This window comes from Felis catus, chromosome D1 (genome assembly GCF_018350175.1).
Source record: "Felis catus isolate Fca126 chromosome D1, F.catus_Fca126_mat1.0, whole genome shotgun sequence".
Classification (NCBI taxonomy): Eukaryota; Metazoa; Chordata; class Mammalia; order Carnivora; family Felidae; genus Felis; species Felis catus.
Window position 1 is genome coordinate 17,431,286 of NC_058377.1, and position 27,814 is coordinate 17,459,099.

General features: G+C 50.8%; 2 long non-coding RNA genes across 12 annotated transcripts; one reads left to right on the plus strand and one right to left on the minus strand.

The window, feature by feature from the left end:
• Positions 1 to 3: 3 nt before the first annotated feature.
• Positions 4 to 26,354, plus strand: LOC109491834. Of its 11 annotated transcripts, none has more exons than XR_006586032.1 (6): positions 4 to 136; positions 1,995 to 7,661; positions 13,690 to 13,867; positions 15,200 to 15,314; positions 20,828 to 22,193; positions 25,094 to 26,354. It is a non-coding gene; the product is annotated as an uncharacterized LOC109491834 (long non-coding RNA). The 11 variants fall into 11 exon arrangements; XR_006586031.1 differs by lacking the exon at positions 25,094 to 26,354 and having other exon boundaries at positions 20,828 to 21,097; positions 21,327 to 22,860; XR_006586037.1 differs by lacking the exon at positions 25,094 to 26,354 and having other exon boundaries at positions 20,828 to 20,893; positions 20,990 to 22,860.
• On the minus strand, positions 19,152 to 20,828 carry LOC109491835. The gene is made up of 2 exons (XR_002145383.3): positions 20,071 to 20,828; positions 19,152 to 19,757 (listed from the first exon to the last, which is right to left on the minus strand). It is a non-coding gene; the product is annotated as an uncharacterized LOC109491835 (long non-coding RNA).
• Positions 26,355 to 27,814: the final 1,460 nt, after the last annotated feature.

Here is a 27,814-nt window from a genome sequence, read left to right on the forward strand (position 1 = left end):
AGGCAGCCATCTTGGGACAGTGATGCAGCCCCAAGTTGAAGCTGCTGGAGTTCAGAGGGAGAGAGCGTTCTGTAGGGAAACCACACTCCCTGGCCACGGTGACCCGCCGCTCTGGGGCTTTTCCCAGCTTGCTTTGGTGAGATCCCACCTTGCCAGCCCCTGGGGAGAGTCTGGAGGCTGAAAAGGAGGAGAAGCCCCCTTCCCCCGCCTCCCATGTTCCCATTGCCCTCTCAGGGAGTCAGAGAGGAGCAAGGATAGGCCCAGCCCAGCGCACTGGGCGGTAAAATCTGATGCCAGGGAGGGTGGTGGGGGAAGGGGGGGGGGGAGAGGAGCCTGAGTGATGGCAGGAAGTAGATTTTCATCTGGGGTGGCTGCGGGCCAGAGGGGGGGCTGGTGGAGCAGGTGACAGGATCAGGCTGGGTGATGGGGGTGACAGAGCCCACAGGGAGGGCTGGAGCAGAGCTAAGCCGGGCGCTGGGGGGTGATTGAACGGGCGGCTGGCTCCGGAGGGATTGAAGCAGGAGACAAAGGATTTGCTGCGGAGCCCAGCGCCCTGATGGAGCGCGGGACGCTTTGATGCCGATGATGGAGATAGCCAGTCGGGGAGGGGGGACGAAGCCGGGGCTGATTTAGCACCTTGGCAGGCAGGACTGGCAGGACGCTTGCTCCTGGGACAGAGCCGCGTGGGCTTTGCCCATCCGTCCCCGGCTGAAGGCGCGGTGACAGAGCAGGCCCGGCCGAGGCGCGCAGAGCTGGGCCCGGAATGCAGCCCGCCAGCACATTTCACCCTTGACGTTCAAACCAATTCCAGGGCAGCTTTTCTCCGGAAAAGGAAGCGCAGTTCAAAGAGAACATAATGAATTGGCTGAAATAAATAGCTGATTAGTTGCAGATAACATCAGAAGCTCGCAGAGCGCAGTGGCGCAGCCCTTGGGCCCTGGCAGCCAGCCCCCCGCGCTCCCCCACCCCCCCACTGCTGGATACAGCCTCCCCTCCCTCTGGGGGCAGGGCTGCAGGCTCAGCCTGCACGTGGGTCCCAAGGCCAGCAGTCTCAGACAGAAGTCCTTGGCTGTCTGGACAGCACCCCCATGGCCATCCCCGAAAGGCCTGGCCTGTTAACGGAGTAAACAGCACGTGGGGAAAGGCAGTCCGGGCTCTGTAGCTGCCACCTTGGACGCCTTCAATGGCCTTTCTGAAAAAGGAGATAAAGCTCAACTAACGTCTGCCCTGACTGCTCCCAGGGAGCTTTCCAGAGCCAAATGAGAAAGGGTTATGGCACCAACTCTGGCCTCCATAAGACACCGCCCTCCATAAGGGAAGGGGGGCTGTTTTGCTCACCTTTGCACGCCCCGGATTGAACATAATGCCTGGCACCGATGTTTGTTGAAGGTTGTTGAATAAATGTGGACCATTCACTACCCCAGTGGCACCCCCAGCCATTCCTAGGTGGACTGGGCCCCCCAAACTTGGGGGTCCAGCCTAGGGGCATTCAGTTGTGACGCTGCCCGAAGGCCAAGCTCAAACGATATTTGGATTGGCCATCATTCTGAGTTAGCGGAAGAAAGGGCAGTTATTTGAAGTTTGATGGAAAGGGCGGGCCGTGAGCTAGATTGCCTTCCGTGGTCCAGAAGCCTCACACAGGAGCAGAGCTGGGCTTCTCCCTGCACCCCACCCCCCCAGCTGAAACTTCCCTGCTCCTTTTCCTCCCAGTCCTTTGTCGGCTTTCTGATGCAGAAGCAGGGATGGGGAGGGGGACCGGGTCATTTTATGACCTCCGTGCGCTATTCAGTCTGATACTTGGGAGGCCACACAATGTATCAATCATCTCAAGCTGCACACACACTCCACATTAATTATAATTTAGCATAACCGGGAGTTGAGTGAAGTGGCAGTTGACTAGTTGACATGTTTTGTAGACATACAATCAAACCTTTATTAATTTTGATTTTGCAGTGTTCCTTTGGCGTCAGGGGGCCAATCGGTTCTCTTTTCAGGTACCAGACACTTCTGGAGGGCCTTCACTTCAGAGGACCCGGGCACCCAGGCAGCTGGGGAAAGGAGGTGGTGCCAGGCCACCCTGTGCTTCCCTAGAGAGGGGAGAGGTGGCGTGGCCTGTGGCTTTGGCATTTTCGTGGGAAGTAGGAGACAGCATCTATGCCCAGAAACAGTCACCATTTGCCCTGTGACCCCGGGAGAGCTGCCGCGATGGTCTGGGCTTTAACTTGGAAGCCCTTTGGAATAGGGTTTTCAGGACTGGAGGCTCCAGGCAGAGGACGATCACCAAGCCTTGTCTCCCCCACATCAGAAGGTGGGACTGAGAGCGTGTATGGGGGCTCCAGGCACCAGCAAGATTCTTTGCCACCTGGAGAGACACCCTACGGGGGGCGTCGGCAGCTGGCACATGAAACCAGGGTCTGACTAGGCCCTGTTTTGGTCTCCAGTGACCCTCACTGGTCATCTCCTATAATTATTGTCCTGTTTCCTGTCCGTCTGGGGACAAGGGGCCTGGGACAGTGGGGCTCTGGCAATGCTGTGTCATCTTTCTTTCTTCTCTTTAATGTTTTTTAAATGCTTATTTATTTTTGAAAGACAAAGAGCACAAGAGGGAGACACAGAATCCGAAGCAGGCTCCAGGCTTGGAGCTGTCAGCACAGAGCCCGATGCGGGGCTCGAACCCACGAACCGTGAGATCGTGACCTGAGCCAAAGGCGGGCGCTTAACCGACTGAACCACCCAGACGCCCCGCGTCTTCTTTCTGACAACAAATAACGTGTGGCTTTTCCACACTACAACCAATTCTGTACTCTCTGAAACCAACCCTGTGTCCCATAATTCAATCCTTTTCTGACGCTAACGACCCAGAGTTAGTGTCAGACCCCCCAGGTCACAGGGCTCAGTCCCACAAGACCACCCCCACTCCAAACACCAGTCACAAGTCCTGACTGACTGGCTGTAAATCATGAGTTCTCACAGCCTCCTCTCAGGTGCAATAATTCCACAGAACGACTCACAGAACTCAGAGAAACACTTTATTTATGTTCACCAGTTTATTAGAAAGGACGCGACCGATGGAAGAGACGCTCAGGGTAAGAAATGAGGGAGGGGTGGGGTGGCAGAACTCCCCCGCCCTCCCTGCGCACCATATCCCCAGCACATCAGTATTTTCACCAGCGCGGAAGCTCTCCAAACCCTGTTGGTTAGGGGGTTTTATGGAGGCTCCGTTATGGAGGCATGGTTGATTAAATCAATGGCTGCTGGTAATTGGAACTCAATCTCCAGTCCCTCTCTAGAGTTCCAAACCTCTAACCCAGGCTCAGGCTTTCTGGCCACCAGCCCCCATCCTGAAGCTGTGTAGCCCCCCCCCCCCACACACACATTCCAACCCAGCTGGAGTCCTGGCATCAGCACGCAAAAGACACTCTTATCACTCAGGAAGATTCCAAGGGCTGGAGGAGCTCTTTGCCAGGAACCCCGGACGAAGACCGGACCAGATGTTTTTATTTTATTTTATTTCATATAGTATTTTTTATTATACCACAAGCAACTTGCAGTTACCCTCCAGTCCTCAGCGGGACGACCAAGTGTGGGCTGAGCTTGGGTTTCTCAAACATCCCCCCAAAGCATATCTTTGGGTCACCAGGCAGACCCCCAGGGTTTTTTCCAGTGGGACGTTTTCTAGGGCAGCCCCACCCTGCACATTGTCTAGTTAATCAGGCCCTAAGCGAAAGACCCAGAGAGACAGAAAGGAGGGTAAAGATACTCTCCCATCGCCTTTGAGCCCCTTCCTGGAGGACCTGAGAGCATCCGTCCTCATTTCCCGGGCTGAGTCTCCATGTCTCGGGAGCAGGACCCGCGCATTCCTTGATAAATAACGCATCTAATCCCAGTTTTTCAGGAGCTCACCTGGTCCAGACTTCACGATAGGGACTTCTCTTCCTCCTCCTCCCACCTGAACATGCAAACACCCCATCTCCCCAGAGGGTAGAGAGGCCAGAACAGACTTCTGGGAGTGTGTGGACAGAGACACGAAAACAAACTTGGCCCCTGGCAATTTTCCTCTCTGGGTTTTATAAACCAGTGCAGTTTCTGAGTGAAATCGGATCCATGTGGGTCCTGATTCATTTGCGCACTGGGAAAGTGTTTGTGCATGAGAGAGAAGGAGATCCCAGGGGCCCCTTTCAGTTGATTTAACAAATCCCTTTCAAGCTTTTATTTTTTCATTAGGAAGCAGAAGTTGCTTGTTCCCAAACCACACACGCACACAAAGGCACATATACACACACCTCACTGGTTTCAAATTCTGTACCTCTCCAGGCCCTTCAGCCTGGAATGTCCCCATGAACCAAGAGTTAGGAGACACTTTTCCATCTCCCCCACTTAGCACCTGCTGAGAAAGGGCCCAAGAAAGAAGTCTAGGAAGAACTTGCAGGAACTGGGTGGAAAGGAGGAGGGTGCCCTCCTGCCCTGGGAAGCCAGTGCCCTTGCAGCCTCCTGTGTCAGAAGGACAGTGGTGGCTCCAGACCCACCTTTCTCCCGTCTGGGTTCAACTTCAGTTTGGTGGGAGGGTCTTGGGCTAAGAACAAAGACCCAAAGGGGAGGGGGACGGCCTGAGCCATGCCGTTGGTTTCCCATTGTCTCTGCTGGGCAGGACCTTCCAGAAGCACCCACAGCAGCCCTTCACCCACAACATCAGACACAGACTCCAAGGTAAATGGAAGAGAAATGGAGTCCAGGGAGAGCTCAGCTGTGGTCCCAGCTCCCCGGTTACTGGCTTTGTGAACGTGACCACGTCACTGAACCACTGAGCCTCATTGCCCTGTCTCTGCAACATCTATAATCTGATTACCTTCCAGAAACCAATGAGGATGGGCACGAAGGTACTTTGTAAACTGCTAAGTCCTATGGAAAGGTGAGGTGTTGGAAGTACCTATCTTGGGAGGTGTCAGTTAACAGTCCTATTTGTAAATGTTCTCAGGACAAGGGCTAGGGCAACTTCCCCCAGTCACTGTGTCATAAGTGACATAAGGCAAGTCCTTCCTAGCATCCACTTGAGTTGCTTCTGAAGCATCTTGCGTCTCACGTCATCAGAGGACCTGAGCATGCTGTCCCGTGACAAGTTGTCCCGACTGTCTGTGTGCATGAACTGTGCACATGTCCCCCGGTGGGAGAGTGAGCGTGGCCGGGACGGGAGGAGGGCGGGACTCTGGTAGGGTCTCCCCTCTGAGGCCTGGACCTCAGGGAGCAGTGCAGCACCTCCGTTGCCTACCGAGCCACAGAGCAAGGTCTCTCTCCTTCCTTCCTCAGAAGGAAAGTCACCTGAGCCGCTTTGGCCGGTTTTCAAATCAGTGGGTGTGAAAACGCACCCAGATCTCAGGTTATGAAGTGGGTCATTTTCATCTGTGCAATTTGTACCCACTGACCTTGTAGCCTCCCCGAAGATGGGGTACCTTCTCACCTCCTCCCTCCAACCTAATCTGCATCTGATTTGCTGGCGTATCTCAGACTCATCTGCACCTTTTGGAGCCATTTCCTTCCACTTAGGAGTAAATGGTGGGGCCAGGGAGCATGCTGATGGGAATGGCACTCACCCAGGGGTGGCCCTTCTTTCTCTCGTGCCCTTCTAGGACCTTGCCTGGCACACAGGGAGGCCCCAGTGCACCGAGCTTTGCAGCCTGCCTCTGTCTGCACCCACAATGCAATCACACAACCTGTCTGTGAGCATAAAAACAGGTTTTCTCTTCTAATGACTCCCTTAACTGAGCTGGTGGCTGCCCTCCCTCAGGGCCCGTGGGTAAGAGCACGGGAGAAAGACGGCCCCTTGCCTCCGCATCCCTCGGCCCCTCCTCCCCTCCGTCTCTTGGAAGCAGAGGTGCACAGATGGACACATTCCTTGGATGGGCTCAGCGCGGGGAAGAGGGGAGAGTACGCTGAGCGACAGGAGGTGGGATGCACGGTCCCCACGGGGCTCCCCCTCTCCTGCCAGCCCCATCTCGGTTCCATTAACCTTGCTCCGCATGTGCTGTGTTAATGGGCTGGGAAGGACGGATCACCCTGCTCGCCTACAGAAAGAGCAGCTGCTACATGTTGCCAACCTCAACGGTGGCTGGGAGGGCGGGACTCAGGGCCCAGGCGGCCCTGGCTTGTGACCTGGCTTCCCGCTGCACCCCTCACCCCTGCCCCAGGGCGATGTGAAGGGTGAAGGGCAGCCTGATGCTGACAGGCCTGGAGGAAAAGTCCTCCCTTGATCCTCGGAGCCCCTCCTCAACAGCAAGGGAGACTCCATAATGTCAACTTCCTAAGTGCAGTAAAAGGGTCTTTGACTAAGCATCCGTTCTATTAACTCTTCCACTTCCGCCGGTGGGCCTCGGAATTCACTCACAGGCTTGTGAGGAAGAGGAAGCCGTGAGGCAGGTTTCACGGAAGCAGGAGGACAAGCAATGTGGCAAGTTGAATGTCACAGGCTCGAGTGGTGCAGAGACCCAGCACTGGTGATGCCTCCATGGCTGAGGATGGGCACGAAGGTACTTTGCAAACTGCCAGGTCCTATGGAAAGGTGAGGTGTTGGAAGTACCTGTCTTGGGAGGTGTCAGTTCTATTTGTAAATGTTCTCGGGGAAGGGCAAAGGTGGCTAGAAATCTCCCAGAGATTTCTCCTTGCCACATTTCACAGTGCTATCCCTGAGCGGGGCTAGACCCAGTCTTGTGAATCGAGGCAGGATCGCAGTGTCAACGGACAAGGAAAGAATAAAGCCATGGGCATGGGAGGGAGAAGTGAGAAGCCACAGAAGAGAGGGCAGATGAGTCCTTTTGGTGGTAGAGTCTGGAAAGAGAAGTGCTGGCTTTTGGGGGGCCTTGGGGAACCACCCTGGACCCTCCCCCCATGTCACCTCGTCTTCCTGCCTAAGCCTCATGCCACAGCTCCTGTCCTGGAATGTTGTCCTGAATATCTTTGCAGCAAATCTCCATGTGCTGGACAGACTCTAGATAAGCTGGGGGAAATAGCCCAGGGTTTCCCCATTTTACCTGATTAAAAATCACATGGGCAGTTTGTTAAACCTACAGATTCCTGGGTTCTTTCCCAGACCAAAGAGCGGGATCTCCAGAATGGATCAGTACGTGCACTTTTCACCAACACCCAGAGTGGGTCTTACAGCAAGTTTGGGAAACAATGGCTTACTCTCGTCCCCCTTAATTCATCCATGAAAGACGGCTGAGTTAAGTGAGCACAGCCACACTGCTTAAAAAAGAGGGGGAAATGCCCATCTGGGGGTGCAGCCGGGCAAAAAAGGAGACTGCACAAATTTCTTAACCCTTCTTTTCCTCCCTAGCCCCAAGGCAGGATATTCTAACAGTTGGAGCAGTTTCCCCGAGGATGGATGTGATATCCGGGCCCCTTCCAGGACCATGAATTAACTGCTGCTCGGTTACCATCTTCAGGGGTAGGCAAGAGGAAAATTCCAGTTCTGGAATTTTCTAAGTCCAATCGTCACTACATATCCATTTTCCTCTGCCTCTGTGGTAATAGAATTTTCAGCTGAACAACATAACAGCCGGAATTCCAGCCTCCCTTTCAGCTTCACGTGGCCACACCACGAAACCGTGGCCAAAGGGATGTGAGTAAAAGTAACGTAGGCAACTTATGGATCAAGGCTGGTAGAAAAGGTACATACCCTGCCCTCCCCTTTCCCCCTTCTGAGGCAGAGCTGGGGCGGGGGGCGGGGCACTTTGGCCCACGTGAAGAGGGGTATAGGAAGTGCCTCCTCTTCCGGGGAAGGTCAGCCTTTTGGTCCTGGTTGGGCGTTCAGCTGATTGGATGAGGCCCACCCACAATAGGAAGAGCGATCTGCTTTCCTCATTCTACCAATGTAAATGCTAAACTCCCCTAAAAGCACAGAAATACTCAGAATAACATTTGACCAAATATTTGGGCATCCCGTGGCCCAGTCAAGTTGACGCATAAGATTAACTGTCACCAAGGGCAATGCTGGGGATGCCAGAGCAGCCAAATGAAAAGGGCCTGGCTTTCTCTACCAGCCCTGTGGTAGGAGAGAGAGAGAAACTATTTGGTATAAGCCACTATTATTTTGGATTTTGGTACAACATTACTGCAGCTGATCCTGTATCTTAACTACAGGATCCTAGGGTAACTTTCACCCAAGAGATCTGTTCACCCCGGCTGTCCCACTTTATGGCAGGGCTCAACCACCCCTAGAAGGTTCCCCCACATCCCTCCTGTCCATCACATAGGTCCTTGTTCCCAGAGATGGGACATAGGTCTTATGGTTCATAGGTCCTTGTTCCCAGAGATGGGACATAGGTCCTATGGTTCATAGGTCCTTGTTCCCAGAGATGGGACATAGGTCCTATGGTTCATAGGTCCTTGTTCCCAGAGATGGGACATAGGTCCTATGGTTCATAGGTCCTTGTTCCCAGAGATGGGACATCAGAAGAAGGACTTGTTTCCCGTGGGCATCCCTAGCACATTCCACACTGAGAGTGGATTTTTAATTTTTTTTAATGTTTGTTTATTTTTGAGAGACAGAGCATGAGCAGGGGAGGGGCAGAGAGAGAGGGAGACAGAGAATCGGAAGCAGGCTCCAGGCTCTGAGCTGTCAGCACAGAGCCCAACACGGGGCTCGAACTCACAGACCGTGAGATCAAGACCTGAGCCGAATTCGGACGCTTAACCGACTGAGCCATTCAGGCGCCCCTCAGAGTGGATTTTTTTTTTAAAAAACCTTTTCTATATTCAACAAAGTTTTTTGCAGTAATAATCATGAAATGAAACAAATAATAATAAAGTACAGAAAAGAAACACAGAGAGTAAAAATGTTCTTATATTGAACTATATATATACAATCAGTCCAATAAAAAATAATAATATTTTAGGTAAATAATTTTCTAGTAATTAATAAGTGAATTTTAATAAAACCCAAACATTTGCAAATGGCTCAATTTAGGCCATACTAAAGCGTACCAATGATGTTATATTTTATCTTTCGGAATCATTCTTTACCTTTAAAACAATTAACAATTAATTTTTTTTAAAGAATAATACATTTTAATTTTAAAGATATTATTTAAATTAAGCAAAATATTTCATATATTTAAAAAAAAAAGCATTGCTAAAAGGATCTAGGCCTTTTTTGTCATTGGCATCATCATTGGCTGCAGCAGTGTTGTATTCAACCAACAAGTATCTGTCAAGATATTGGTTCTGTGCCCAGTGTCATTCTAGGCATGGACAATCGGCAGTGAACAGAACAGAGATCCCTGCCTTCCTGGAGCTCAGTCGTAATGGGAGAGACGTAGGCAAACATGGGAGTGAAAACTGCTAGGAGGAAAACTAAGTCAGGGTCAGAAGGTGGATGGTGACAGGGGTGTTGTTCCTACAGGGGTCCGGGAAGTTCTCCGTGAGGAGGGCTGTAGGAGCCTTGGACCCCATTTCCTACCTCCCTAGCTCAGGGCATCAGGCTCCCTGGAATCCAAGACCACAGGCCCTGAGCTGAGCACCTGTCACTAGGCGGGTGCTGATTCTCCCTCCAAGTGCAACCAGAATGTTACAGGACGTTAACAGGTGGTCCCATTGATCTCAATGCTCCAAGCCCCCAGCCGCGTGGTGTCGGGAAGGCTGGTCTTTTAGGGAGTCACGGCTATATATAGTCTTGAGACTTTTCAGGGAAGTCCCAGGTGGGCACAGGGCCACTCTAGCCTTGTTCTCTGCACCTACCACCCAAGGCCCAGGGCCAGCAGCATCCCTGAGGCATCACTTCTAGGACTCCATTCTACTGTTAGTATCTTGCCACCACCAAGTCCGCTGTTACTGTAGTGAAGCTGTAAGTCAGAGGCTAGGAACGCGGCCCATGATTTTGCCAACACCGGGGAAGCCGAAACTCGGTACCGTCGCTCTTGCAAAGTGAAAAGGGAGTAACACAAAGAGTAACACAGCACGAAGCTGTGCACGGAGAGTAACACAAAGAGAACAAAGAGTAACACAAAGTTGGTTCCTAAAATGTTATCCAGTTAGTCAAGCAGCAATCCCACTGCCCTGGACAGAGTCAGGGGAAGGCCTCCACCATGGCTCCCCATCCCTGGTGGCCATGCCAGGGCTCTCCCAGGCCAGAACAGGTGCTGCTCCAATGAATCACCCCCTGCTCCTACCCCAATGGCAGCTCTGACTTTGCAAACAAGAATAATATGTCTGATCACTCAGTCGAGGGATCGCACACAGATTGAGTGGCACGAGGATTTCTGAGGTGAGTTCGTTCTGAGTGCCCGCTGTCATTCTCTCGGGTGATCTGCTTTCCTTTGGGTGTCATCCCTCCCAGTGCTCCCTCTAACCCCCCATCCATCCGACATGTTCGTGTCCATGCTCCAAGAGTCGACAACGTTTGTCTCTTAATCCTATCTTTTGTATGAGAAAGAAAGGAAAATAAGAAAACGTATGTATCTACCAGCTTCGGATTACAAAAGAAACACAGGGCAGATAAACCAGAAAATAATGAGGTTGGTTATCTACAAGAAGTAGGAAGGAATGGGGCTACAGATGGAACATTTGTGTCTACTCAGAGGTTGACTTCATATGTTGAAACCTAATCCCCAGTGGGATGGTATTGGGAGGTGGGGCCTTTGGGAGGTGACGAGGCAATCAGGGTGGAGCCCTCATGAAGGGGACTACACAGCCAAAAGGACCCACAGCTTATGAACCAGGAAGCAGGCTCTCACCAGACCCAAAACCTATTGGTGCCTTGACCTTGGACTTCCAGCTTCCAGAACTGCGAGAAATAAAGATCTATTGTTTCTAAGCCCCCTGGTCCATGGTATTCTGTTACATCAGCCTGAGGAGACTGAGACAGATCGGGTGGAAGCATTATGGGAAGAAGTGGTACTTCTCTGAGTGTATCTTTAAAAAAAAAAAAAGCTTTTTTTAAATATTTAGTTTTGAGAGGGAGGGAGAGAGAGAGAGAGCAAGGGAGGGGCAGAGAGAGGGGGGGGGGAGACACAGCCTCTGAAGCAGGCTCCAGGTTCTGAGCGGTCAGCATAGAGCCTGACAGAGCCTGATGCGGGGCTCGAACCCACAGACCACGAAATCATGACCTGAGCCAAAGTTGGACACTTAACCGACTGAGGCCCCCAGGCACCCCGAGTGTATCTTTTTTAAAAAAATAGTTTGGGGCACCTGGGGGCTCAGTCAGTTGAGCGTCTGACTTCGGCTCAGGTCATGATCTCAGGTACATGAGTTCGAGCCCCGCGTCGGGCTCTGTGCCGATGGCTTAAAGCCTGGAACCTGCTTCGGATTCTGTGTCTCCCTCTCTCTCTGCCCCTCCCCCACTTGTGCTCTGACTCTCTCTCTCTCTCTCAAGAATAAATAGACATTAAGAGAATAATAAAATAAAAATAATTTTGACTTTTGTAACCATGTCAATAATCTACAAAATTCATACAGATGGGAAGAAAGGAAAGAGTGAAACCAGCGAGCCTAATTATATTTCAAGTGAGAATCATAGCCGCACTGAAGGGGGAGGAAAGAGAGAAAGAACTAATCCAAGTAACTTATGAAAATAGTTTTTTACTATTTACCCTTAACCTGGGGCAGGATAGAGTATGTGTGTGTGTTGGGGATGGCAGAGGAGGGGAGCAGGGGGACAAGCACAGACAAATCCCAAGTTCTTTAGAGATTAGTTTACTGTAGTGGAATGAACTACAGGGTTCTCACTAAGGAAAAAAAGCTATACAAATATAAAAGTGGGAAGGCAAGAAGAACCCTGTGTGAAGAGACTTGAATTATAATTCAAGTATTGGTGTGACCTCGTGATTTTACAAATGTGTGCATGTATATGAATGTTTACATGCATGTGCATAATCCAGGCAGGTGCATATGTGTATGCATATTTGTGTGTGTATTTGTATATGCGTGCACATATTTCCTAGCTCAACCACTGAAAGGGCCAAGAAGCAAAGACACCCCAGCAGCAATGAGCACACCCAGCCCCCAGATCTTGGTCTCTAATACCATTTTCCCTCTAAAAGGAGCCAGGACTTCTCAGAGAAGTGGCTGATTCTAGGACTAGAGCAGAGTAGGGACAAGACAAGCCTAGAACATCTTACGCCACAAAGTAAGGAATTGCTCAAGAAAAAACAACAATAAAAAATGATGGGGTATGTCACAGAACAGAGGAGCCACCATGCTGGGGCCCCCACTGGCCCAAATCTGGACAATTTGGACAACAACAAAATAATGGGCTAGAATAATGAATTATGAACCAGTGAAAAAATGGAAATTTATGAGTCCATATCAATAATAGATATTTATTTATTTAGATGATGATAGATAGGTGATAGATAGATAGACAATAGTAGATCAGCTCTTGCTTATAGTAGAATGTTGAGGACAAACCATAAATGTAGAAAGAACGTTAGAGCTGGGCGATTAGCATTTTACAACCATTGGTAAAGATGGATTGAGTTGGTCAAGAATCATTAGTAGATATTAAATCTAGGAGAAAATTCTGACAAGAAATGGTCTTCTCTTCCCAGACTGCTTACTAGCTGCAAAGGTGGGGGGAAATGATGGTAATTAATAGTGGAGAAATCAGGCAACATATGACTGGATGATCAAAAGTAAGATCACCTGTGAGGAACAAATGGCTGTTATGTGTCTCCAGATGGGATACCCCAAGAAACATGCAGCATTACGTGCATTGATTTGTTCCCAAGTATGCACAACCCCAGCCTAATCAAACTGGCACACAAACACAGAATGAGAAACAGCCTATTTTTAAAATGGGGGCGGGGCACCTGGGCCGCTCAGTCGGTTGAGCGTTCAACTTCAGCTCGGGTCATGATCCCGCAGGTTGTGAGTTTGGACCCCATACGGGGTTGGGTTGGTTGCTGTCAGCCTGTCACCGCAGAGCCGGCTTCAGATCCTCTGTCCCCGCCCCTCTGCCCCTCGCCCACGTGTGCTCTCTCAAAAAACAAATGATAATAAATAAAAATCAAAAACGGGGACACTGTATTCTTCAAAACTGTCAATATCCTACAAGGCAAAGAAGGGCTGTGGAAAGGTTTCAGATCAAAGGAAGTTAAAGGGACGTGACAACCAAACACAATATCTGAGCCTCCCCTGGAACCTGTCCTGGAGGGGAAATGCTATTAATAGATCAAGCAGAAAAAAAAAAAAAAAAAAAATTCTAATCTGGGTGATGGACCAGATAATGCCCATCTTCCAAGTTGGTAAGCACACTGTGGCATGTAAGAGAGTACCCCTAGTTTCAGGAAACATATACTGAAATGTTTAGGGGTATAGAGCCATAATGCATGTAACTTACCACAAATCACAAATGGTTCAGAAAAAAAATATGACATATATACATATAAAATTATGTGTGCATGATATAGATACATATATATAAAGAGAGAGAGAAAGTACACTGTTCTTAGAACAAAGTAAACTGTAAATAATACGGCAAATCTGGGCGAAGAGTGCGTGGCTGTTCTTTGCGCTATTTTTAGTTTTGCCCCTTTCGTGAGTTTGAAATTCTTTCCAAATAAAATGCTTAAAAATACCCTTATGTTTGCCTTGCACTTGACCATTTTTTGGCATGTCCATATGCTCTGGTACTTCGGGTGCTCCCAGCATCCCCCTGAGGCAGGCAGGACTCGCATTGCTATTTTATTTCCCATTTTTCAGATGAGGAAGTGAAGGCACCGGGCCGCTGAGCGTCTCGCCAAGTATTACTTCCGGTGCAACGGGGGCTCGGCCCCTCCCCTCCAGATGTCCAGCGCAGGCTTCCTCCTGTGACAACCACGCGCATTTCTCCCATCCTATCGCGATCCATTACGGTTCCTGCTACTGATCTCTCTGGGAGGTAATGAGTTTCATAATTCTGTTTCCCTGAGTTTATTACTCAGGCCTTTGAAACCCAAGGCGGGAGTCTGTTTCTTCAGTGATCCCCTGGCCCCCTGTGTCCCCTCCGCTGGCATTACAGCGGCCCCTCGTGTGTCCTCTCCGGTGCTGGACACACACTGACTTCAGAACGGGTTGCACGTATTGTCGCCACTTCCGATTTGTTTCTGTTTGTCTCCCTAAGGGCAGGGACCACGTATTGTACCTCTGACCCTCAGCCCCAAGCTCTGTGCCTGGCTCTGAATGCTTGACGGATAAATGGCTGTGGGGCTGAATGAAACCTTCTCTTATTTGACCTAAACTCACCTCAATCAAGTCTCAAAGTGAGCCTTTCATCATGGAATTGGAATTAAGTAGGATTAAAGTTAACACTGTCCTGGCTGGCACACCTCTCCGGCTCCTTCTCTCTTGTTGTTGTTGTCTTTTTGTTTATAAATGTTTATTGACTTATGGTGAGAGACAGAGACAGCGCCTGAGGGGTGGGGAGGGGCAGAAAGAGAGGGCGAGGGAGAGAGAATCCCAAGCAGCCTCCACACCCAGCGTGGTGCCCAAAGCGGGGCTTGATCCCATGACCCTGGCATCATGACCTGAGCAGAAATCAGGAGTCAGAGGCTTAACCGACTGAGTCCCCCCAGACCCCCTGGCCCCTTCTCTTTCTTGCAGGGGGTAGCAGATTAAGGGTGAATCCAGGTCATATGGAAGCAGGTGGGGGGTTTTCCCTAATACGGGAAGGAAGAGCTTCCTAGTGAAAGTGGTCCAGAGGGGGGTGGGAAGCGACAAGGTTAGGGGATGGAGTCGACAGAAGAGTTGAGGTCTGAGGCGGGTGAATAGGAACTTACTACTGAGTCCCAGGCTCCGCATCAGCGGGAGGTTCAGCCCTCAGGGAAATGGGAATTTTGGTGGACCAACCTTCAACGCAGTCTAAGTGACCACCTCCCCTATGTAAGTAGCCCAGAAAATAACTAAGGAAGGGACCCTGCACACCCATCTCAGGGAACCAGACTGATATCTGCCTTCCTGAGTCATCGCCCTCGGGGGACTGGGGGCTATGATCTTCCCAGCACAGCTCCGTACAGAGCGTGCGAAGGTAGAACCTCCAAAGAAACCCCTGGATTTGAGACAAGGCTGAAATCTTATTTGAAGGGATTTGCTTTCGATTTCCTTTTTTTAAATGCATTTTTAATAACAAGCCTGTTCAATCAAAAGGGGGTATTGGACTGCTCGGAAGAGCAGCGGGATCTCCCTCAATGTAATTTGGATCCTTTCCTAAACCCACTTCCTTTGATTCTGCCAGCTCAGATCTGTCTTCAGTCGGGAACTCACAAAGCCTTGTTGTCAGTGGTGTGGAAGAAATTCAGTTAGAAGCGTCCCCAAGTACATCTCTGGACCCATCCTTGGCGGGCAGGAGGGTGAGTTCCCTTTCGCCGGATACCAACGAGCGACATCACACAGATACTTTAAATGTTAGAGCGGGACCCTGGGTCGTATAAGCCCAGCCTCTCATGGCACTGACACCCGCAAGGGTAACCTCCTGAGCCCCCCATGAGGATAGACAGGTTCTGGCTCCTGTGGCTGACCTGTCCTTCCTCTTACAGAATAGGAGGCTGGACAGGCGGCCATGACCCTGGGGCTTGGCACCAACACTCCTGGTTTTCTGGACCATGGAAGAAACAATGAGCCCTCAGCTCTGATAGGCAAGTCTGGGGATTCTTGGGTTAAAACTCCCAAGGAAACCGGGGAGACGATAGGTACTGTTAACCGCTGGGGTTGGGCTGCTCCAAGCCAGTCTTGGCTGGGCCGTGGAAGTCAGTCTAAGGTCAGAGGGCGGGGGGCCCTGGACCTCAAACCGATCTGAGTTAGTCACAGTGGTGTTGCATGGATTCTTCCAGTTCAGAAGAGGGAGGTGTGATCTAAGCCTCTGTGCCCAGCAGCAGTGCCCATGTGGCAGAAGTGGACACACCGCCAGGGGAAGGAGGTGGCCATGGAGCCCCACGGCACAAAGCGAGGCTGCACGGCTTGGGAGAATTTGACCAGGGCAGGAGCCTGGGTATCAGAGCTGGCCATGGCGGGTGCCCCTAAAGCCAGGGTAGAAGATGAGGCCGGAGTCAGACCTAGATTGAGCCAAGTCAGCCTCCTCCCTCATTGGTACAAACATGGGACATGTTCTTTTCAATGTTTTCCTAGAAATGTTCCAATCCTAGAAGGGTACAGATAATCTGGCAATCATATAGACCTTCTCCAGTCCGGGGACAAGGACTGAGTGAGGACCTAATCTCAATTCAGTGTATTCTGAACGCAGTACCCAGAAGGATCTGTAAGAGCTCTCCTCTGTCAAACCTCCCTTGCAGTGGCTGCAAAGCCCAGGGTGTTGTGGTTGCCTGTTAGTTCTCAGACAGCATCCTCTATGGTTCCCCCCACTTTGTGGCCCCGTTCTGGCCAAGCAGGCCTTCTCCCTATTTCCCTGGCTCACCAGGCCTGCGGGTGCATGCTTGGTGTTCTCTCTGTCTGGGTCTGCCTCTCCCAGATATCCCCAGGGCTCTGGCTCTCTCCTGCAGTTCTCTACTGAAGCATCATCTTCTCAGAAGGGCCTGCCCTGACCACCCTATTTTAAATTACAACACCCCACACTCCCTATGCCCCTCCCCTAGTGTAGACCTTATTTACCATCTGATGCACTTGGTGCTTAGATGATCTGCTTATTATTGGGCTCCCCGACCAGAAAATGGAGCTCCACTGGGTTGTGATTTATGTCTGTTTCGCTCACCACTGACTTATGAGGACCCAGAATAGTGCCCGGCACAGAGTAAGTACTCTAAAAGATCCAGAGAGTGCGTGAAGGTGAAATCGGTTAAGATTCCTGGCTCCTAACTTGGCCAGCCATGTCGGCCTGGGCCCCATATCTGACCACCTTCTAAAAGGGTTCCTCTCCCCAGGCCCCAGATTTGCTTAGCTCAGCTCCTGGTCCCCCACTCCCCTGCCTGCCCTCTGCCCTCTCCCACCACCCAGCTCAATCCTGTCCCATCCCCACCACGAGAGAGGTGCCTAACCTCAGCATTTCCCTGTTTCCCGCAGCACTGGATCCACTTGTCTCTATAACAACCTTCTTTGATTGGGAGACTTTTAATTAGCAACCCAGTCCCTCACTGCCTCTCTCTTTCGGGCAAAGCAATTGACAATATCTTTAAAATATATATGTGTGTGTGTGTGTGTTTGTGTGTGTGTTTGTGTGTGTGTGTGTGTGTGTGTGTTGTGTATACCCCGAACCATTATACTCAGGCAAATAAGCCATCAATTTGGTCACAACAGGTGGTCCTCTAGCTATAAGGGAAGTTACAAGCCTTCCCAGTACAAGCCTGCCTGCCTTGTAACCCTCAGCCATGGGCAAACCCGGCCAAAGCCTCCTCCCCACTGATCATCAGCGAGCCAACGGGGAGAAGAGCCCCTCTTCGGGCCCCTTCCCTAAATCAAAGGAACGTATGCTTTCAGAATCATAAAGTATGGGAAGGCCCCAAAGAGAGATTCAATAGACACGTGTCCCATTTTGCCAGGGCAATTCTTTCAAGGCTCGCCGATGTTAACATCCAGAGCTTGCGTCTCAACAGCCCCACACAGACTCCAGGATTTCTCAAAGCAATAGAGCAAAACAGAAACACCAGCCATCTGTCTCTTGAAATTTCCTAGGAGGGGCAACCCGTAGCTGGGAAGACACTCGAAGGCAGTTTTCAAGTCTGAGACGCATCACACTGAGTTATGGGAGCAGAACTTTCGGGAGGCCTTCTCTCCAATGGTATGAACGTGAAGCAGGCATATTTCGCACCCACGGCCACGGCCATGGCCCCTCTACCGCCAGTGGCCACAGCTGTGGGGGGGGGACCCCGCAGGAGCCAAACAGCCTGCAAGAACGCTGACTCGGGAGAGCGAACCCTGGCCCAGCAACGTCCGCAGTCATTCCGGGCCAAATTCAGTTGAAATGAGACGCTTTTCAAAAACGATTTCTAGGTAAGTGGTGGAGAAAATAGGATCACCCCGAACACGCGGAGCAAAGAAAGGAGCAGCCCCGTAAGTGTAGAGATGGGTCCTCCGCCTTCGGCCAGGGTGAGCCCAGACGCGCCTTCACCGCAGAGGCATCGGCCGGGACAATGACTTGTGTGGGTTGTCATGACAATGAAATTGAAACTGGGATAAACAATAGCCACGCCGCCAGCCGCCTAACCTCTGAGCCGACCTGTCATTACGACAGCAGCTGCCTGGGCCTCAAGCAGACGTCAGGAGATGAGCATCCCTGGGGCAGGCTTTCCTAACAGGTGGCCAAACGTGAGGCTGGAAATCAACTGGGCCCTTTTGCTCATTCTTGAGCTACCCTAGGGAATCCAGCAGCCTCCTGTAAAAGGTCCCCGGAGCCTGTAGAGGGACCACAGAGCCCAGAAAGTTCATGCAATGGGCCCACAGACCCACAGCATGCCAGCAGAAAAGGCTAAGAAATGGTACCTCATCCTAAGTGCAAAACCTCAGAAACCAGTGTTTCCTGGGAGTGGCATTTCTTTTTTTTCAACATTTATTTATTTTTTGGGGGGGGGGGGACAGAGAGAGACAGAGCATGAACGGGGGAGGGGCAGAGAGAGAGGGAGACACAGAATCGGAAGCAGGCTCCAGGCTCCGAGCCATCAGCCCAGAGCCCGACGCGGGGCTCGAACTCACGGACCGCGAGATCGTGACCTGGCTGAAGTCGGACGCTTAACCGACTGCGCCACCCAGGCGCCCCTGGGAGTGGCATTTCTAAAGGCCGCTTTCAGCAAGAGCTTCCCGGCATTCCTCACCAAATGGACCGATGCAAAATTGAATTATTGTCTCTGATAGAACTTGAAAATCCCTTTGTACTTCCAAGGCAAATGCAAATGCACAGTCCTGTGGCACCTCTGTCCCACCCTCCCCACCGCCTCTGCTCGCCTCAGACTCCAGCCTAAGCCCCCACCGCATCTGCAGGAGCCGAGCACCAGGAAACAGAATCAAATATGCCCCATAGGGCTCAACTTGGCTTTAAAAAATGGTATTATTTATATTTAATAGCAGCTTCAGAAAAAGCTGCAAATCCTAGGGCATGGCAGAAATGTAAATGCTAACTGATTGTTATTCTTACGGAAACTTAGAATTCAAAAGTTTAATCAACCTCGTTAGCATAATTTGGGTGACTTCAGTCCATAACCTTACCCTGGAGTTGATTATTTATGGCGCCCTGAACAGAAGTCGAAAATTAACTTTGATTTAATGTAACAATTCCATCCCCAATATAATTCATAATGCAGATACGTTTGTCAAAAATAAATCACGTTGCTTCGCCCATCTCAGAACAGGAAACCCAGAAAGGAATAGAAACAGAATCCCTAATCTTTGGTTTCTGTAGTCGTTCTGGCTCTCCCTTCCCCTGCTCAAGTCTGTGCCTGCCCAGGGACAGGCTTTGGAGGAGGCTGAGAGCATCCGTGTGCAGAGAAATCTATGGATCAAGACAGACGGGCCCGGCGGGGAGGGGGGTGTGGGGATCTCTCGGGGTGGGTATCTTGCTTCTCTTGAGGGTTTTACCCGAGTAAGCAGCTTTTTAATGAGGCGGAATGAGAAAACATCACAGGAGGCCAGTCTGGTGAAAGGGCTGTTTGTGGAGAGCACGATCCGATGTCTTGCGTGTGTTCGAGGTGTATCTGTGTACAGTTTGCTTTCACCCGTATCACTGCCTCAGTCTTCACATCGATAGATGGGGCCGATGGCAACTGAGGCCCGAGGAAGCTGAACGCCTTGTCCACATCCCGTGGCTGGTGAAAGGCGGTGCTGATCCTGGAATGCTGGTCTCCCAGCACCATCTGTCAGCAGGTGGAGACAAAGGAGTCCAGCTAAGCAATCTGCCTCCTGGCCAAGGAAAGCAGAGTCCTTGCCCACCCCATCAAGGGACAGTAGGAGACCCCGCTCCCAGAGCGGACGGGAGAAATCCTCGCGACATCACCAGCGTAATCAATTTCCAAGAACTCAGAAGTGGCATTCGTTACGCCTGCTGGAAAACCTCAGAAAATGTAGGTTTCCCACACGTTTGGCAAAAAGCACCGTATAGAACCTCCCTAGATGATGGGGGGCATAGAACTGCTGGGATCCTCTTTATCCCCCTTCACATAAATTTACCTCTGCGATGGACCAAGCTCCCTGCCAAGGAAGAAATCTCTTTCCATGGGCAGTACCAAGGAGCCAGACTGGCGTTGCTGTGTGCTAATTCTCTGTCTGGACTGCTAAAGCCACCCAGACGTGCCAAGTTTTAGCGGCAACAGGTTTGCCTGCCAAGAACCAGCGTCCCCTGCTTCCTCTCCCACCTACAGGCCGGGCAGCGCCAGCTCCCCTTTTCCATGCCAGGCGGAGCCGATGCGATCTCACAATGGGCCGCAGAGCAAGGTGCCAGCAGCCAGAGCCTTGGCCAGTGGCTGGCAAACTCAGACTGTGCCATTTGGCTCTTTGGCTTCTGCTGTGGAAAAGAACTGGCTGAGAAGAGGTAAAAGCTTTTGGCAAAATATGAAGTTTGGGTTCTCTTGATCCCAACCCAGCGGGGATAATCATGACCTGGCATGGCTTGTGTGTGTGTGTGTGTGTGTGTGTGTGTCCTCATGCGTTAATCACATAGCTTTAACGGTTATAGAATTAAGATGAAACCAGGCCACCTGAAACTAACACAGCACTGTATGTTAACTAAGTGGAATTAAAATAAAAACTTAAAAAAAAAAAAAAAAAGACAAAACCAGGCCAAAAGATTCATTGTGAAACAGCACCCAGGGCCTTGGAATAAATTGTGACCAGCCTTAGATTGGGTCACCATGATGTCATAATGCATACGTGGGCACATCCACCACGGGCCAATACTCTATTGTGTCCTCCATCCATGTTCTTTCAGGTGATCTTCTCAATGATATGCAATCAGTGTTTTTATCGTCTGGACTTTAAAGACGAGAAGACTGAGGTTCAGAGCCGTTGAGTAGCTTGCCCAAGGTCACACAGCCACTTAATGACCTATTCAAGGCCCGGACCCATATCCATCCAGTTTTCTTCTTTACAGTTACATGTATGCAGTTGTCTCCTAACCAGACCGTAAGCTCCATGACGAAAGGGTTTGGATTCCCACATCTGAAACGGTGCCAGCATCCAGGCGCAGAATGGGCTCTCGGTAAATATATATTAAGTACGTGCACGAATAAATGAACGAGCCCCACTATGACTATGTCACGGAAGCAAACGGCTTCATATCCACTCCCTACCTGAAGCCCCGGAACAGAGTAGTTAAGGACGGGGCACTGGGGTGTTACACTCCCAGGGGACAAGGGTGAGGTGAGCCTACGCTCTCTGCTCTCTGCATGGTCTGGACGACAGAGACTGCCTGCCTTACTGTCTCCTAGATATTTACTTCATCACACCCCAGTGCAAGCTTCCCGTCGGTCACACGTCTCCCTGATAGGCCCCTGCGCCGAAACGCCCCGTGCCCCTTGGCACCCATGATCATGGCGTAGGCATCCGTCCTCCATCTTGTCAAACAGCTGTCACACCTTGACAGCAGATGGCCTTGGCAATCTTGGCAATCCAGCCGGACAAGTTTCTACCTGAACTTTGGCTCAGCCAGTGCCTGGATGGAGGAGTCAGAAAGGAGACCTAGAAAGGAAAGTACCTTCTGTTTTCTCATTCCCAACCGCACAGGGCTGGGGGAAAGAGATATGCTAATGGCCGTGGGGAAACACCAGTGGGAATATACCTGCTTTGGACAGATAGGAGCTAGGGTCCCCCACTCATCCCCTTGCCTCCAGGTATGCCTGCACACAACTCACCTGCGACAGACCTGTTCTTCCACAGCCCCCAGACAGGAAGCTCTCTGATATCATATCTATCTGCCACGTTCAGTCCCTCCCCATGGGCAACGCCACAGGGGTGGGGAAATCCAACGATCTGATGATTCTCTCCAGGGGCTCGGGATGGAACAAGCATCGGTTCTCAGCCCAGCTTCTCAAATGTATGTGTTGTTACTGCTGCTATTTTCCAGGACCTGCTCTATTTACGCCTCACTCCTCGTTGCTCCTCCTAGGACAAGAGAACTGAATAAATAAAGAAGGCAGGCTTAACCCCTCCCTTGGCAGGGATAGGAATTTGCCAGAGCCGAGTGGGAGCAGAAAGTCCGCAAGACACACACCTTGGGCCCACAAAATGCTTTGTATTTGGCAAAGCATTTGCTCATGTAAGCCCCGCAGCTGTGAGATATGAAGTCCATGTTACAGGTACGAACACAGAGGCGAGGCCAAGGCCACGAAGGTTGCTCTAAGCCATCTTTTGTCTCCTCGTCACCCGGGTTCTCGGTGCCTGGAGAGCAGGAGAAGAGAAACAGTGGTGCTAAAGGGCCCCACCACTGGCGGCCTGTCGCTGAGGCTCCCGTGTCCTGCTCTCCCTCCCCTCTGTGAGGGCTGGGGCGGATAAAGGGCCCGCGGAGCCAATCCTATGTGCCAACTTGACTGGGCCATGTGTGCGGTGCCCAGACAGTTAGTGGAACATTATCCTGGGTGTGTCTGTGAGGATGTGTGGAGAGGATTTACCATCTGAATGGAAACATCGGCTCCTCCTGGGCCTGAAGCCCTAGCCGAAAGGCGCCGCCAGCTTCCCCGCGGCACCAGCTGGCCCACTCCAGATCTTGGGACTTGTCAGCCTCCATAATCACGTGGGCCAGCTCCTTGGCGTAATTCTCTTTCCATTTTGATGTATCTATATCTACACCTATTGGTCGTTTCTCTGGAGAATCCTGACTCACACAGAGCCCCGGACGGGCTCTGAACGGGAAGATGGGCTCTGAACGGCAAAGCCAGGCTGGGCCGAGGCAGGCGGGGACCTCCCATCCTGGCATCCATCAAGAAAGGAAGTGTTATTAAAATTAAAAAAAAAAAAAAAGAAAAAGGAAGGAAGGAAGGAAGGAAGGAAGGAAGGAAGGAAGGAAGGGTTTTCTGCTCTCTTGCACAGACTCTTCCTCAGAAACTGCCCTTTCTCTCCTAAAGCATTTCTCCAAAAATATTCACTGATACCTGCCTTGTAGAGGCACTGTTTTTGGAGTATGAGTATATCAGTGAATGAAACGGACCAAGATCCCTGCCCTCAGGACACACAGTTCCCATTGCAGCTGTAATAAGGAACTTAGATAATATATTGCAAGGGGAGAAATAGGAGGAAAAAATTAAAGATTGACTAGGGTAAGGGGGACCGGGTGTAGCGAAGTGGGGGGCAGGTGTTGTGCTGAGCAGGTGACCAAGGAGGGTCGAGGTGGGAGTGAGATGTGAGAGGTACTGAAGGAGGCAAAGGGGTCAACCAAGCAGGTATTTGGAGGAAGAGCACTCCAGGAAGGGAACAGCCAGTACAAAGGCCCTAAGAGGGGAGATGCCTGGTGGGCACAAGGAATTGGAATGAGGTCAGTGTGGCTGGCACAGTGAAGGTGAAGAGGGCAGAGGGGCAGGCGATGGGGATGATGTCACAGAGGTAGGATGGTGCAGGGCCATCGGAAAGATTTGAAAGGGAAGCCATGGCAGGGCTTCCGGCAGAGGAGGACATGATCTGCTTTGGGTTTTAAAGGGATCTCCTTGGCAATCTCTTGACCCCTTTTTGCAGGGGTGGGGGAGGGGAGGGTCAAGGATAGAAGCAGGAAGACCAGTTGGGAAGCTCTTGCCAAAATCCAGACCAGAGATGGTGTTGGCCCTGCCCAACGTGGTGTCAATGGTCAGGTTCCAGATGGAGTCAGGCGGAAATGCCCCCCAGAGGAGAGTACGTGTTTTTTGGTCTTGAGTCCTGCTCTCTGCCCAGGGACATGCCCTAAGGTGTCCTTAGGGTCTCCTCCCCCCCCCCCCAATCCCAGATATCCCTAGTCACAACTAGGAAGAGTCTTTTTATGAATGGAGCTGGGGAGAATGATGAGAAGGTCAAATTCTATTCTCTTCCCCAACATCTGGAGCAGCATTAAGGGCTGATGATACCATTCAAGTCCTAGAGCCAAGTGTGGGACAAAAAGGAAAGGGATAGTGGTCTCTTCCATAAGTATAGTCAGTGGTGTGCTGGTGAATGTTTGACAATTGGCTCTCCAGGAAAAAAAAGTGTGTAATTTTATGATATGTGTGTAATTTTACTGATAAAAAAATATGTTGCATATATTTTACAAATACTAGGGCCACCTGGGTGGCTCAGTTGGTTATACTTCTGACTTCAACTCAGGTCATGATCTTACAGTTCATGAGTTTGAGCCCTGTGTCGGGCTCTGCACTGACAGCTCAAAGCCTGGAGCCCGTTTCTGATTCTGTCTCCCTCTCTCTCTGCCCCTTCCCTGCCTGTGTTTTCTCTCTCTCTCTCTCTCTCTCTCTCTCTCTCTCTCTCTCTCTCTCTCTCTCTCAAAAATAAATAAAACTTTAAAACAAATACTAATAAAATACACAATAGCCTTTACTGTAAATTCTATAACCAATTGGTTCTCACAAAATGCTCCTGTTGATTTTTGGAGAACTCGTATCTGTAACCAATGTATGGTTGCAATTGACAAATGAGTGTAGTTCCCACATGAATGTTGGTTGATATTTGTATTTACAGTAATGGGTAAAAAGAAAGTGAACCAGCAAAGATGTTCCTTGGGACTCCCTTCTGTTCGTCAATGATGTGAACGACATCTTTGCTGCATCTGATTACTAGTCTTCAATTACTGCGAGAATATTTCCTCGATTTCTTGTGCCATTTACAATGTAATAGCTACACACCCAAAACACTTTTAAGTTAAATGTGCATTATTAAGATTTTCCCCGTCACTGTTTAAGTCTAAACAAACAACAAACCATCAAAGGAAGTCCTGACTTAAAGCATTTGCCAATTTCCATCTCGTGAATACTCCCACCCTGGCGGATTTCAAGCTACCAAGGTGACATTACTGAATGTGGGCTTGGAAAGGGATTCTTAGCCATGAGCCATTATATAATATTTCCAACATACAGATACAGTTGATGTAAATAACCTCAAGCGTAAAGATAATAGTAAAATGGAGTAAAATAATTAGGAGCTAGTAATGAGTTTTGAGTATTTATTACCTTTGCGTTTAATATAGCTTATTTAATTGTAAGTTTATATAATTTAATTTTTAATAATGGCTGTGCTTATCAACCAGCTTGCAAAATCACTGGAAGTTTAACAGTCGACCCTCGTGAGCCAATTCGAGCAGCCCTAGCGCCCCGTCGACCGTGCGGTACTTTCTCAGACATCGCCCATCTTCCCACTGAGAGATCTGCTAGCTACCTATCAAAAACTGGGGACACTGGGGCTAAGGGGGTGAGGTGAGATGCCCAAGGCACCTAGCAGCTGGTGTCCTCGAGCAAGGGTGGCCTCAGGAAAAAGTAGCTGGTCTGTGGTCGGGGAGGGTGGGGGAAATCCGAGAGGGCCAGAGGACGTTTCACACGAGGGCAGTGAGGTCGGCAAAGGTTGTGGATGAGAGGGAGTTCAAGCCTGTGCTCACGTCGCCATCACCAGTTCCCCTCAAGCTGCCTGGGCTGGCCTCTTAGAACAGGATCTTGGCGGATCTTCGTGGAGACGTAGCTGCACCCTAGTTGCATAGGCCGTGGTTGATCAACAGCTTAGCTGCAAATCACTCGCCGATCAACATAAACACCAAGTTCGTCTGCATGATGGACGATCTGCTAGCACCAGCCCCGTCAGAGTCAGTGTATGAGGATCAGGCCACAGGGAGTCAGGCAGAGTGTCTAGCTCTATCTGCCCAATGCACTAGTGTTTTACTGTCCCAGAACTTAGAGAAGGGCCAAGAGAAGAGTTGAGAGGCAGGAGCTGGCAACCCAAAGCTCATAGGTGCACCTGCTTGCTGGGTAGGACCTGGTTTCCCTGGGGACAGCCCTACTGTCCCCTGTAAGTCAAGCAGGGCCCTGTTTCAGCTCCCAAGTTCCTTCTCTACGCACCAGTGCCCCCAAAAGGCCCAAATGACCTTCGGGGCTCCAGAAGTGAGAGTTTTGGTGGCGAGGCCGGGCCCTCCCAAGCCTCCCCAGGCCCACCCAGGTCATGGATGTGAAGGGAGAGTGCTGTGTCATCCTGAACAGCCAGGGAGGCCGAATGGTGGCCAAAGTGCGGTCACTCAGGTTTCGCCCAGCTTAGAAGCTGAGGGCAGGGCAGGCGTCCTTGGGTTCTGGACCCTGAAACAGGTGAGGGCAGCAGAGAGAGTGTAGTCTGGGTCTGGCCGGAAAGTGGTCTACACCCTGGCTTGTAAACACAGAAAGGAGAGCCCCCAGCCCACCGCTGTCTTTTCTGATTCCATTAGCTGTGTGACCGTGGGCAGGTTAAAAAACTTCTCTGAGTTTCCAGTTTCTTCATGTTACAAGAAATGAGTTAATAATACAATAAACCCTTGGCTTCCATGAATTTAATATTTGGCTTTTGGTTGTTATTGTTTTTTTCACTATTTACTGATCTGCCTATTTGCCTGAGGAGCACCCACTCGCTGGTCCTGTTTGCCTTCCCAGAAGTCCTTGGTCTCCTGCCTCACCAGCCCTGATGAAAGCTTGGGAAGAAGGACCCAATGTCTGCTTTTAGCCCCCTGTTCCCTACTCCTCCGTCCAAAAGCTCGTTCCCCCAGGGGGACTTGGGGTCTGGGTTCCGGTAACTCACACCTTATAGTGTGAGGTCCCAGCCAAGCACCGGGACCTTCACACAGGGCTCTGTGTGGCCCTGAGTGGGGCAGCTGTGCTCACTCCCCTGGTGTCTGTACTTTAACCACCTTGGGGATGGAGGAACATGTGGGCCGGGGGGTCCCACAGACCCTAAGGCTCAGAGTTGGCTCTGCTATTGAACAGTGACTGAACACAAGTAAGTGACTTGGCTTTTCTGCCTCCAGGTCCCCTTCCTGCCTCGTGGAAGATCACCTGGGACCACAGGGAGCATGCCTGCCTGGGCCTGGGGCTGGCGGTAGGGTGGGGGCGAGGGGAGGGAGCTTCTTCATCCTGCTCTCCCCCACCTGCCCACCCCACGCTCAAATTTCCTGGCCGCGAGTGACAGCTCAGCTCTAGAAAGGAGCTGAAATTAGGCCCAGCTCAGCCTTGGGCAACTCCTAGAGGGGGGAAGCAGGGGTGAGCAGCCGATAAAGGGAGGCGGACACCAACGTGGGAAGGTTAGGAGGGGAAGGAAGCGCTGATACAGCACTCACGCTGCAAATGTCTGCCATAAATCACTCTCAGGAGCAGCCTGGGAGCCCTCACAGCTGGAGGGAGAAGATTCTCGAAATCCCAGATTCTGAGCCTAAAACGTTCTCCTGGAGGGCTGGGGACCTTAGTCAGCTCTTTGCTCTCGCTGGGGGCCTCAGTTTACCCCACTGCAAAATAGGGAGCACTAGCCCCTCCTCTTAGGCCCTGTGCAGAGACAGTGTCCCCAGAAGCATTGAGGTCCCATGCAGAGGTGTGTACATAAGCAAGGGGATCGTTATTAGCAATTATCATTCCTGACAGTGTTAGTAAAATCAAAAACAAAAACAAAAAAGTCACACAGAGCTCAGGAACATGCTTGCTCTGGGGTGTGGAATAATAACTAATGTTTAGGTAGCGTCTCACAGCATGAAAACTCCAGTCATGTGTATTTTTCTTATTTGATCCCCACAACAAGGCAGCAATGCAGGTAAGGCAGAGATCTTTCCCCTGGTTTTATAAACCGGGAATTTTCCATTTATAGAGGTAAAGGGGCTGCCCCAGGCCACGGAACCACGTAGTTTGGGGGAGCAAGAATGAGAACCCACGTTTTCCCTTTCCGCTGCCTCAACTGAAGATGCTGGGAAACAGGAAACAAGCTGATTCCCAGGAAGGTGAAGGTATCACAGGATTTGGGGGTCCAGGTTTGG